The following is a 14591-nucleotide window of genomic DNA, read 5'->3' as shown; positions in this document are numbered from 1 at the left end:
TTCCTGTTGCTTTTGCAATAGTTTGATCTGCATTTGATGTTGACTGAATTTCAGTAAGGCAATTTTTTAAAATTTGCAAATTTTCATGAACTCTGTTTATGGTCCGTATGATGAAGTTCCACCTTGTGGAGGAATACCACACGCGCGGAGTAAAAAGAAATCACATTTTCAGCAAGATGCCAGAATTTCGGCACTGCAAGAGCGACAGTGCTCTTCTCTCTACCTGGCTCGCGTGCTGCTTTCTGTGTGTGCATGCGCAGAACAGCCAAACACCACATTGCTGGAGCTGTGAAGCGCGCAGTTCCAAACAAAGACTTTCGTACCTTTTTCACAAAGTGAGGGATAGCTGCTGACATTAAGCTTAAGTATTATGTATTGTACAAGTATAAAGAAAGAATTAAAGACTAAAGGGCACACTATATTAAATATTAAAAATAATAATAAGTGGAAATAGGGGGTTCTGCAGTTCCACAGTGTTTATTACGAGCCGCCAATGAATGTAACAAAAGTGGAAATTTAATGAAGTGTATAATAATTTTGTAAAATATTTTTGAAACTTGGAAATTGTCTGAAAATTAAAAGTTCTCACTAATATTTTTATTATACAGTTAAAAGTCGTTAATTCGGACAACCATAATTCGTAATGATCTATAATCCGGACCTCAAAGCTACAAACTTTCTGCGCATGCGTAGCATTGACGCATGCGTGTAAGACCTTTACGGCTGCAAATATGCTCGTGCGCAAAATACGTTTACGAATGCTCGTTTTATGTATAATGGACGGTAAAAGCTAAGCTAAAATTATCTAATTCAGTTAATGTTGCAGATTGTGTTGTTCCTTAATCTTCGAATTGGATTCAGCTTATTATTTTTTGCAGACTGTTAGAGCAGTTTTATAAAAGTACGCTTGAACTTTCGATTATGTCAAATAGAATTTCTGATATATATTTACTAATATGTAAAGGATCTACAAAGCGAAAGTATGTTTCGAAGTCCATTAAACAAAAAGTGGAATTGCTGCAAAAAATGGATAAAGGCATATCCTTTGTTTATCTAAACTTTACCGTTGTTTATCTAAACTTTGTTTATCTTTAACGCCGCAGCGCGCAATGAATTGGAAGTTGATTACAAGTACAGTCAAAATAATATTTTTTCTTAACTCCAATGATTCTGAATTTGGTTGTAATTTCTTTTGTTTCGGAAAGTTTTCAGTAGGAAAACGTAACCAGTGTGGCCCATGCCACCACAGATCATTCTTAACTAGTGACTGAGCACTAATTCCTCGAGTCAGTAAATCGGAAGGATTTTGTTTTCCTTCGCAATGATTCCACAATTTTTTGTTGCACATACCCTGTATTTCTGTAATACGATTAGCGATAAATGGTTTCCGATTACTTGGCGAACCTTTAATCCAAGTAATGGTGATTTCAGAATCACTCGAAAAATAAACATCCTCAATTAAATCACCAAACAATTTTTTCAAATATTTATACATTCGAGCAGCCATGAGTGCTCCCATTATCTCTAAACGAGGAAGCGTGATTGATCTTAAAGGTGCAACTCTGCATTTCAACATGATAAAGGAAGTTTTAATTTCAGAATCACTCGTACAATATCTGAAATATGCGATGGCCCCATAATGCTTTAAGACTAGCATCCGAAAATAGGTGAAGGCTTATATTCATCGGATCATCATCAAAGAAATTTCGCTGTATCGATATTTCAGTTAAATCATTAAGTTCCTCCCGCCAAATGTTGAATTTGTCATAAATCTCTGCAGGAAGGACCTCATCCCAGTCAGAACCGGAACACCAGATTTCTTGCATAATAATTTTCACCCAAATAACAAAGGGTGCAATAAATCCAAATGGATCGTATATTTGGGCGATACTTTGCAAAAGTTTCCTTTTTGTAACAAAATCATTTCCAGTAGAAAAGTCAATTAAATTTTTTAAATTTAACTTTATATTGTCCTCAATGGAATTTTAAATCATGCCTAAGAAATTCGATTCACTAGTTAATTTGTTATCTGATTCCTTAATCCCATTTGAGACCCATAAATCGTTTAATGCTTTAGAATTAGTTCTTAATTTTCTAAAATTCATCCCAGCATCCTTAAATATATTAACCGCATCTACAGATAACCGATATGCATCTTCAACCGTTCCTGCTCCAAAATATAGGTCATCGACATAGACAGAAGAATTTAACATTTTGAAACTGTCCGGCATTTTATCTTTATATTTCCGAATGTGATATTTTATAGTGGCGGCCAAAATGAAAGGAGATATAGTCAAACCGAAAGCTACGCGACACATTTGCATAATCTTAAAGCAGTCATTATTTTCATTAAACCAAATAAATTTTAGAAATTGTCTATCACCTTCAGCAGTTCTTATCATCAAAAAGGCTTTTTCAACATCTCCACAAAATGCTATCTTAAACTTACGAAAATTTAACATAATGTCTAGTATATTTGGATTTAGATTAGGTCCCGATTCAAGGCAGTCATTTAACGAATTCGTGTCCTCTGTCTTTGAGCTAGCTTCATACACAATTCTTACCTTAGTAACTACTAAGGTTCGTATTCTCACTAGATCGTATCACTGCTCGGTGAGGCATAAAATATCCCAAATTTGTATCATTATTTGGACATTCCTCCACAATTCCTTCTAATATCTGCTTCTCAATTATATTTTTATATTCCTGAAAAATCTCCGGAGTTTTACTTAGTTTATTGTGAAGGTTTGCGAATCGTTTCTTAGCTACCTTAAAATTATTTCCTGGATTATTCGGATTGTATTTTCAGATTAAATTTGCCTCATATCTACCGTTTTTAAACTGCAAATTTCTTTCAAACTGGTCTACTATTTTGCATTCAATATCGGAATAATCATAAGAAATATTTATTCCCATATGTTCTAATTCCCAAAAACCTCTTAAATCTTTCAACACAACAGTGTTTGTCATTACTGCTAAATTTTCAAAACAAGTTTTATTTGTTTTATTTTTCTCGATTCCTGCAGCAGCCCAACCAAACACAGAACTAACTGCGTACAACCCTTCAGATATTTTAATTCTTTCTGAATAAACTACATTCCAGAATTCATCTCCGCCAATTAATATCTCAACATCTATGTTATATTTTCTTGAGCAATCCGCGATCTGCAAACCCAATGTTATTTTTTCTTGAGCAATCCACGATCTGCAAACCCAGATGCTCCATGAAGTCTGCAATTTGTTTACTAGGCACGCTGATGGGTGCTGAGGAAATAACATCCGAGATCAAACATTCAATTTTTATTTTATTATTTTGTTTCCAATTCTGAATTTCAATTTCAACGACAGGATAGGAATGATTCATTGCCTTGGTCGCACCAAATGAATAAACAGAAAGTCTTTCATAACGGATTGGAGTAAGTTGTAAATCGTCGGCCAGTTTTTTCGTTATAAAGGATCTGTGACTACCTTGATCAAGAATTAATCTAGTTAATTTTGATTTATACTTAGAACAAGCATAAACTGTACAAGTTTGTAATAATATTTCCCTGGCATTACAGTCATTATTATTATCACCTTGAGGAACAGAAGCAATCAATTTTAAGTTTTGAACTTTATTTCTTTCCTCGGAATTCAAAGTCAGAGATTCGGTTTCATTTTCGGAGTAACCTTGTTCCGACTTTTTGTTTACAGGGGATTTATTAGTACAAATCGATTCATTGTGATACATACCGCCACATTGATTACAATTAGTTTTATTTCTACACTTTTTTGATGTATGAAATTTTTTAAAACAAGAATAGCAGCAGGTTTCAGATCTTACTTTCTTTAATTTATCAGAAACATTCATTTCGCATTTAAATGACTCGTGCAAATTATCACAAAAGATGCATTTTCGGTTAACTGCAGTCTGAAATGCAACCGTGGGTGTATTTTTTACATATTTTCTAGTTTCATGTTTTGATTGATCGACTCGCGGAGGCACAGGATTTTTCCTTTCATTTAATACTAGATTTGAAACTTCCCTGCATTCTATTTCCGTTTTTAATAAATTGTGTTAATTCCGAAACTTCAACTTTATCTTTCGATCCTCTTTGCCGATTAAATTCCAGAATTAATTTTAATAATATTGGAATTAATAAATGTCCATATGAGCCAGAAGTTACTTCTAAAGTTTCCAAATTACGAATCGAAACTTCTAATTCGTCATACAATTTACGTAAAGCCTTTACGTTAGCAGAATTTTTAACGGCTTCTAAATTGAGAATTTTATTCATGAATGAATTGATCAGGTCTTTTCGACCATATCTGTCCTTTAGTGATGCTACACGACTATCATAATTACTTTCTGTTAATTCAAAGCCTGACACAACATTCGAAGCTTGTCCTGTTAAGAATGTTTTTTTTAAGTATGCAAATTTTTGTATTTTTGAAAGCGTTTCGTTTTTATGTATCGAACTTTCAAAACTATTCCAAAATTCATTCTATTGTTTGGGGTCTCCCCAAAATTTATCAATCATTAATTTTGGTAATTTCAGCGTACTATTCCCACTAGAATTGGAACTTACATGCAAAATTCCATTACCACTAGACTGGTTTAAATCAGAACTTTGGGAATTCCTCGCTGGAGGTACTGCGGTAACCGCACCTAGAAACTCCTTAATTTGACTACAAGCAATTAATACATTGCTTATACTATATTGTATAATACTATATTGTACGTCATTGTATTCTTCGCTTATACTATAATCTTCTTCAATTAAGTTAACATCAATTAACTCTTATATTTCATCATCAAGCTTTCTCAAATTATTTTTCTTTTTGGTTAATAATTCAAACAATTCCCATAATTCTTTAATCAAATTTTCCTCCCCATCAATTTTTAATTTATCTTCAATCACTTTAATTAACCTAGTAACAGATGATCTCAATGTGGAACGTTTACGTTTCAATCTATCTAACTTCTCTTCCATTTTATTTAATTTAAATACATCCACGGCAGCAATAATAAATACTTACTAATATACTACAAATAATCACTAAATAATTAATTTAAGATTTCCCTATCTTTATTTGGAATTCCATTGTCCCTTGAATATGAAATATCCTAAATCGAAACACTTAGATCGACCACCTAAAATCTTCACAAAGCCTTAATTTACGCCGATGCACCATCTAATAATATTTTGTGCATTTCTAAATCTGATGATGGTGGTTCAGTGAGTTCACTAATTTTAACACTTTTACATTTTTAACAATATTTTAATTATACAGAGGGTATTCTTAGGCCGCCGCCTTCAACATGAACAAACTTTATTCTCTTTACTCTATGCGAGCAACAGCGCCCTCTAGTGGTCCTTCAAATTACACAACAAACCACAAAACAAGCAATGAACTTCCTAACCAACACACGCCACAACCCCTTACAAATCTTTGCCCATCATTCAAATTCACCGTAATCACGCAACTAATTACATCATAATAGGGTTTCGATAACATTCAACTACTCAGGACGCCTATTCTATGATCACTGGATCTGCCTACAACTTAAGCGAACAATATTTACTCAAAGAAACCGGTATGGACAGCCATCAACAACTTATCGGAGAAAGCCATTCTGTGGTCCTCAGTTGGTAGGCGGGTGGGTCCATTTAACTTTACTGAAAGAGGACAAGGCTTCAAGGAGCTTTAGACCAATCGCAGTACAGACGAGTGACGAAATTTATAGCGCGCGCTGGCTGAAGTTCTAGGAATATTCTCCTATTCTTTCACTAACTCACACGCTGCATTTGTAGTTCGAAAAAAATTGCACAAAACAGTATTATGACCAACGCGCAGTGGAATATGCTGCTGTGTTATGTGAAGGAAAATACCGTTTTTTAAGGGGAAACTTAACGCAGGAATTTAGAGCTAAGAAATAAAGAGTGATATGGGATAACACGAACACAATGGTAAATAGATAAAAGTAAATGAATTAAGCTTACTTCAAATCCTTTTAGAAATAAACAATTTTAATCATTTAAATTTAAAATATGATTAATTTGCATTACAATCTAACAGCAAACTAAGTTTTTTTTTTTTTTTTTTTTTTTTTCCCCATGCTGTTTTCCCACAATTTATTTTACAGTTACTATTGGAAAAATATTTCTTTACATAATAAATTAGAAAGAAAATATTTCTTTCTTAATATTTCTTCCCTTTTTTTATTTTCTTTTACTATGAAAATTATTTTTTTCAGGAAAAGAAATAAAATTCATTCGCTATTACAGTATGGTCGATTGCTGCTGCATTCAACTATCACACACGCATCAAAATGCTTTATTTTAAATAATTTATTCTATAATTAACATGAAAGAAAATATTTTTTCAATATAAAATATATAACCAAAATTAAACTAATCTATCCTGTATGTGTGATTAATTCGTTTTGCAATTTTTGTCACACAATTACTAATACCTTTTTTTAAATATTGCATTGCTGTTATTTGAATTTTATTTATATATAAGAACTGAATTTTTTATATATATAAGAACTGCTCAGTTTAAATATTCTTCCTTCTCAAAAGATTTTATTTTGTGAAAATAATTAAAAGATAGTAATATTTTCACAATGTAAGTACTAAAGTAAAAATAATCAGTGTAGGTCTCTTGCAGTTGAAGGCCTTGTCAAGCCAGCGTTTCGACACATTTTAAACAGAAAACTAATAATAATCAATATCTCTTACAATATAAAAATGAGAATGCTATGAACAGTATTTTTTTTGTTTTGTTTTCTTTGTTAAATTTGCAAAGAAACAATGATTTTTTAATACTATAATAGGTCACAAAAGTTCTATTCCATGAACAAACCCTCAGTCTTATAGCATTGTTACTTTATAGCATAATACGATAATAATGCAGTATAATTCTACTAACAAGCCCACCAGCTGCCGAGCGGTAGAGTCGCTGAACGCAGGTAGTTTGGTCCGAGGTTTGAATTCCGGGAACGAGCTAGCCGGCGTTTTCATGGCTTTTCACATGTGTAACTTGTATACGAGCCAGTTTCCCTTAGAAAGTCCTCACTTAGAAACCAGTTTTAAAACGTAGTAAAATTACACACAAACAACATACACAAAAAAATAAAAATAATAAATAAATGAATAAAATTTTCAGATTTTATATTACTTCCAAAGGGCCATTATTTAACGTTTTGCGTGTTATCTTTATTTATTAAATATCATGTTTTTCGCACTTAAACCATAAAATTCAATTCAACAGCAATATCACATAATTTAAAAAAAGCACATCTTTAGAATTTCCGATACATAATCTTCCGCGCTAGTGATGAAAATGTTTTTTTCTGTACAATGTTGCCATTGCTCGCTTTGAAATCGTTGGGTTTCTTAATAAAAAACTTATAAATGCTTTACAAAATATGAAATAGATAATAAAACAAATTCTCAGTTCCAAATTTGGGCCTCCAGATGCCTATGTTAGGATGGAGGATTACGTTATTCAGAATTTCATGGCTCTAGGTAGCGTTGTTTTATCACAGTGCGAGGAACATTCATACATTCTGCAGATTCCTCATTATTTAATTTCTTTAAATATAATAGAGTGCGATAATACTTGGTGGCAACGATTTGAAAAGTGAAACACCACAAAATGGCAAAACAAAATTAATAGCCCCTCTGAGCTAAAACTTATTTTTGAAAGTATCACACTAGTAGTAGTACAGCTACTGAAAAAGATATTATAAAGCTATTTTATAGTTTTATAATTTTTTTTTTTTTTTAATTTTTATTTTACAGTAGTGTGAATTTCGCGTAATAATGAACGACATTCCTTTTTGTGTTCGCAGTATTATTCGTAAGGTATTCAACTGTTAGATTTTAAAGTAAACGTAATTCTTGCTGTACATAAAGAGTAGAAGCTTATCGGATGTCTATATTTGTGTTAAATAAAGAAAGTTTATGTGCTTGATAAACTTATTATCTTCTACATTTTTAAAGCATACAATTACAATTTATATGTATAATTTCTGGAATAGTATAACTTTTCTTTCAGTAGAAATTGCGTTCTTGTTTTCTGAATGTGGCTCCAAATACTCTCTCAGTTCATCGCAAATTAAAATAACTATAAATTTTGGCAATCTGAAATACGCAATGAAAACATCTTTTGGCAGAGCAAAAGCATCAATATATTTTCTATAAATTCGCCACCAATTCAGAGATCTACGACCGTATTCTTCGTTTAAATATGAAAAAATCAGCAGCAAAAACACATACAAAGCCATTGTCTACTTAGTACGTCAACTGCACAACCCTGATTGACGACGCGGCAACACATTTTACGCGCTTTCGACAACTTCCGTACTCAGAGAATATAGGATGTCGGGCAGACCTGTCTTTTACTAGCAGCGACATCTGGCGGCCCACAACTTGTTGTCGAATCTCGTAGCGTAGAATAACCGTCCTGGTTACCATAAGTGAAACAACTTCGCTATAATACAAGGGGGCACCCTTAAATCTACTCTAACCAATATTTTTTAAAACTGTTTGCTTGAACTTCTATTTTATATTATAAAGAAATTATTTCTTTTATATTTTGCATCATCTTTTATATGTTGGCATAAGATGATGATGTCAGCAAACAATACTTTATAGTTGTCTGATGATGGTAGATAAGAATGTAGGAATGAACTTTTGAAGAATTTTTAAAAAGGGAGAATTTTGTAACGTATGTTTGTGTGAATAGTTAAGGAAGTTCATGACATTGTGGCATTTGTTCATATTTCAGGATGTTTCATCTTTCATTTTTATCATTATATTTTGAATATTTTTACTAATAATGAAACAAAACTCCATTTGTGAGTTTATGATTGTGAAATAATGTCTAGAACTTTAGAACTTTTATGAATAAAATAGAATGCTTGAGACTGGAAATCAAAATTTCATTTTTTAGAGAATAAATTTTTATAATTCTTACTATGAAAATTGTTTCATCAACAAAGCATAAGAGCAAGTTGCTAAAATCTCTTCCATGTTACACACTTTAAGAAATATGAAGTAACAAGCTCAGTTTCAGTCAGCTGAAAGGCTATGTCGGGTGAACAATTACATTCCACAACTACAAATATATTTTTCTTTGCTAATTTAGGACCAGTACAGTCAAAGGTCGTTAATTCGGACACCCATAATTCGGAATAATCTATAATCCACACCTCAAAACTAAAAACTTTCTGCGCATGCGCCGCGTTCACACACGCGCATAGGCGTTTACGCGTGCGCGTAAGACCTTTTACGACTGCGCATATGAGAGTGCGCAAGTGCACAATACGTTTTCGCGTGCGCGTTTTATGTATAATGGAGGTATAAGCTAAAATTATCTAATTATCTATTTCAGTTAATGTTGATGATTGCGTTGTTCCTTAATTTTCGAATTGGATCCGGCTTATTATTTTTTGCAGACTGTAAGAGCAATTTTATAAAAGTAAGCTTAAACTTTCGATTATATCAAATAGAATTTCCGATATATATTTGTTAATATGTAAAGGATCTAAAGCGAAAGTATGTTTTGAAATCCGAAATCTGTTTATCAATTTCACGCTGCTCGGCGGGGGGAACGCCGCAGCGGGCGCGTAATGAATTGGAAGTTGATCTGTCAGCACTATCCTTATCTTCAGGACAGATGTTTTTATTTTATTTGGCTTATAATTCCTTACCAAATTAGTATTTCATCTCGATGTGCTCCGTCTTTGATATGATTTAAAACAAGTTCCTCGTCATTATAATTCGCTTCCGATAGCGAAGAAAGTGACAGAGGTTAGTGAAAACGAAAAAATTTCGATTGACAAATTAGTCGGTGTTCTTGACACAGCAATTATAGGACTTGAACAGCGGAACTTTGTAACTGACTTTATTGCTACTATGTCTGTTTATGTGAATTATGTCTGTTTAATAGAATTAAAGAGAAAGTATTATCACATGAAACGAAGCAAAACTTAAACAACTTACATTGAAAGAAATGTTTAATAAAGTAAACAAATAAATATTAAGCTTTTTCTTTTTGCAAATTTTGATACCCTTTAGATCATAATTGTTCTTTATTTCATAAATTACGGTTTATATTTTTAATTTTAGAATTTCTGCATGCCATCTTACGAGATTTAAACTGATGATCTATAATCCGAAAAAATCGATAATCCGGAATCGCCGAAGTCCCGACGAGTCCGGATTAACGACTTTTGACTGTATTATAACTTATAGTTATCTTAATGATTATTGTAGATCAAGGAATTATCCTCCTTATTTGTTCAATTTGAATCTTTGTAATTTCTAATTTCTCATTAAGACAATTTAATATAAATAAAATGTAACTGAGAGTTTTTCAAAAATATTTTGATTTCAAAGGCACTAACAAAGATGTACATTAGCAATTATGAAAGCAGTGTTGACTTAAATTGTAGGAACTTTTAAAGCAAGATGAACTATTTTATTTTGTATAAATGGCAAACACCTCAATAATCTTAGTTATTCTTTATATGTTTTTCATTATATGTAAATTTAGTAACACTATGTTGTTTTCTAGCTGTCTCATTTAGAGTTAACTGTGTGTTAGGAATTAACTCTAACAAATATTTATTGTATATCTGGCTAGTTTTCATTCATTCAGTTAAATTTTCAAAAAACCACCAAAAAACATACTTACCAGTTTATAGAATTATCTATGTTTTAAACAAATTTTTAGAAATAAGAAAATTTACAGTCTTGCAAAATAATTATTTTTGCAAACAATGAAAAATACCAAAAATTTCTCCAAAAGGAGCAACACTGTTTTTGCGCATTGTTCATTCCAGGAGAAATTTCTGTAACTTAATGTAAATATGTTTTGTAATTTAATTTTTTTTAATGTGTATAAATGTGAGGAGTGAGTTAAAAATGTATTTATTTGTTCCCCAATTTTTTATTTATTAATGGTGTATTTGGATTATGATAAAGTACGCAAGTAATAACCTAACACATCGTTCAATAAGTCCCGGAACTAACTAAGAAAACAACATCCATTTAAAAAAAATTCATGTTTATTCATCAACATAATCACCATGAAGAGCTATGCAATCATTGCAAGGCTTTTTTAACTTTTCGATAACATGTTTGTTAAACATTTGTCCTTGTCCACAAAATAAGCTTCAATGGCAGCGATGACTTCCTTATTTAAGCCAAATCTTTTCGCCTGGAGTATCTTTTTGAGATCAACTAACAGCCAGTAGTCACCGGGAACTGGATCTGGGGAGTATAGTGGGTGGGGAGGCAAGAGTGAAGCCCAACTCGTTCATTGCAACCAATGTTTGCATTGACTTGTGGCATGGGGCATTGTCTTGACTGAAGATGAATGTTTTCTTCATGTGCGGTCGTTTTTTTGCGAATTTGGCCTTCATATATATCAATAACTCACTGTAATATGCGCTGTCGATAAATTTTTCTCTTTTCAAGGTAGTCGATGTAAATTATTCCTCGCGCATCCCAATACACAGACGCCATGACTTTGCCAGCTGACTGCTAGGTTTTTGGATGCTTCGAATGGCTTTCACTGACTGCACCCAACTCAGCTGACTGCTGCTTTGACTCCAGAGTGAAATAGTGGATCTATGTTTCGTCCATTGTCACATATCGACGCAAGAAATCCTGTTTATTGCGAGTAAACAGTGACAATCAGCTCTGTGAATCATCTACTTGTTGTTGCTTTTGTTCCATTGTGAGCATATGCGGCACCCATTTGGGAAACACTTTTTTCATTCCCAACTTTTCATGTAAAATCATACACGCACTTCCAGTTGATATGTTTACCATCTCAGCAATCTGACGAACTTTCACTTTGCGGTCACTCATCTCGATTTTCAACACTTGTTTACATTTTCCGGAGCGACTGCTTCATTTGACCTACCCGAGAGTGCCGCATAATTTGTATCCGTGCGACAGTGCTTAAAATCAGCATACCAACGGCAAATGGTTGTTTTTGATGGAGCAGTGTATGGATAACATTTTTCAAGCCATTACTGAGCTTGCACAGCATTTTTTCCTATTAAATAGCAATGTTTGATCAACGCTCAAAATTCGTTTTTCTCCATTTTGTCTACCAAATGCACAAGTAGTGTCACTTTCACCATAGTAGCTTCGCTGTTTCTGGTCCGAATGCCTTAAAAATTAGACACATGTCATTTGAAGGTTAGTTCTTTCGAACAATGAAGTCAAGTTGATATTATTAACACCATCTTTCGGTTAGTCCCGGGACTTAGGAACGATGTGTTAATTTGTGTATTTTCTTATATCCTTTGCAAAAGGAAATAAAAATGACGTTGTTTAAGAAAATAAGCTGAAACAGATGACTATTATTCATGTATTTAATTTTCAGTAATATATATACAATACAAAGTCCAACATATTGATGAGTCGGTACTACCGAACCGGGTATTTTGTAACGGGTACTGAAAATCGGTACATACAAGTATCCGTTACTTCAGTACCGAAATCGGTACTTTTCGGTATTCGTTACTTCTGTACCGAAATGGGTAATTTTCGGTATTCGTTACTTCTGTACCGAAACGGGGACTTTTCGGTATTTGTTACTTCTGTACCGAAATGGGTACTTTTCGGTATTCGTTACTTCTGTACCGAAACGGATACTTTTCGGTATTCATTACTTCTGTACCGAAACGGGTACTTTTCGGTATTCGTTACTTCTGTACCGAAATGGGTGCTTTTCAGTATTCGTTACTTTGTAACGAAAATATGCGTCTCTTCTCGGTATTTCGGTATTCGTTACTGCAGGATCGATGAGGGTACAGCTCACTTCGGTTTTGGTACGAGGACAGTAGTATCTGGTTGTATTTGTGAAATGGTGATATGCGCTTCTTGTGTCCATGTATGGTCTGCTCCTCAGACACTTCCGTAGGTGACATGTTTTCTGATATTCAAAATCTTACTCTGTACAGATAAAATCAAACACTTGGTGACGTGGCAGAGTTCCTTCAGTGCGCAAAATTGTTAGCTGCATATTTCGGTACTCCAAATCGTTACTAGGGCACTTCGGTACTCCAAATCGTTACTAGGGTACTTTGGTACTCCAAATCGTTACTAGAGTACTTCGGTAGTCCAAATCGTTACTAGGGTACTCTGGTACAGCAAACCGTTACTAGGGTACTCCGGTACAGCAAACCGTTACTAGGGTACTACGGTACAGCAAACCGTTACTCCGGTATTTCGTTACTTCGATACTCCAAATCATTACTTGGGTACTCGGTACTTGAAATCGGTTTTCGGTACTTTTCAAAGTAACGGTTACTTGAGTAACGGGTATTTTGTACCGGGTACTTGTCTGTACCCGTTACTCTCGTACCGGGTACAAGAATGTACCGAAGTTGCCCATCACTAGTCTGACATCCAGACGTCCAATATCCCGAATGATTTAAAATCTGGACCTCAAAGCCACCACCAACCAATTTTGTTTTAAGACTTTTTTTCCTTGGTATACTTTACGCATGTGCATTTGATTTTCCCCATCTTAAAGTAAAACACTTGCGGAGTGTCCTGATTCTTAATCTCACTTTGGTACTAAATAAAATACCTCATTATTCAAGAAATTGTCATTTTAGCATAAATTTGTGCGATCAATAATTTGACTCCGTAGCTGTACATCTCAAACTGAAACATTCTACTTAGAAACATTGATTTTACATCAACTAATATTTTATATCCTTGATGCCAACCTGGCGAATCATTATTTATTATATTTTCTTTCATCACATGATGTTTATCAGCACATGACAATTTGAGTAGTGATTCATGCAGCGATGCCTATACATTTTTTTTTTTTTTTTTGTGTGTATTAGTAATTGAATAATGAAGAGTATGATAATCTTTTCTGTTCAAGTTAAATGCACTAAGAAATGTTAAAGAGGAAAGATTTAACAAAAATTTCTTTTCATATGCTTTAAAAATAGATTTTGTTAATGATACTCATAGGCCAAAAGATTACATTTAGTGCTATTTGAAATTAAGAATAACTGATTTGTTTTTCACATAAAGCCAGAACCGGCATCAGAGCGGTCACCTAAAGCTTTCCCTAAATTCTGTCGCCGGGTGACAGAATTTAGGGAAAGAGAGTATCAATTAACGGACGATGAAATCTGTAGTATGGTTCTAGATCCAGAAAATACCTCTACCAGTAGTGAAGAAAGTGACAGAGAGGTTACTGAAAACGAAAAAATTTTGATTAACAGATTAGTCATAATTCTCGACCCAGCAATTACAGGATTTGAACAATGGAACTTTGTAGCTGAACAAGAAATTATATCTGTCTATAGAATTAAAGAGAAGGTATTAGCACAAAAAACAAAGCTTCTTAAACAACTTAGATTGAAAGAAATGTTTAATAAAGTAAACTTATAAATATTAAGCTCTTTTTTTTTTTTTTTGGTAAATTTTGTTACTCTTTAGATCATAAATGCCTCGTTATTTCATTAACCACGATTTCATATTTTTAATTTTATAATTTCTACATGTCATCTTACTAGATTTAAACTGATGATCTGATATCCGGAATCCCAAATC

At 33.2% G+C, this 14591-nt stretch overlaps 1 protein-coding gene across 1 annotated transcript in view; it reads left to right on the top strand.

The window, feature by feature from the left end:
* The window catches only part of kuz (zinc-dependent metalloprotease kuz), a 116021-nt gene that overhangs the window by 5677 nt on the left and 95753 nt on the right, over positions 1-14591 (top strand). The window lies entirely within an intron of this gene.

The sequence above is a fragment of the Stegodyphus dumicola genome, chromosome 1, assembly GCF_044657685.1.
Source record: "Stegodyphus dumicola isolate Sdum_Otavi_A_Nest chromosome 1, ASM4465768v1".
Lineage (NCBI taxonomy): Eukaryota > Metazoa > Arthropoda > Arachnida > Araneae > Eresidae > Stegodyphus > Stegodyphus dumicola.
This window is presented reverse-complemented; position numbering and strand designations above follow the sequence as displayed.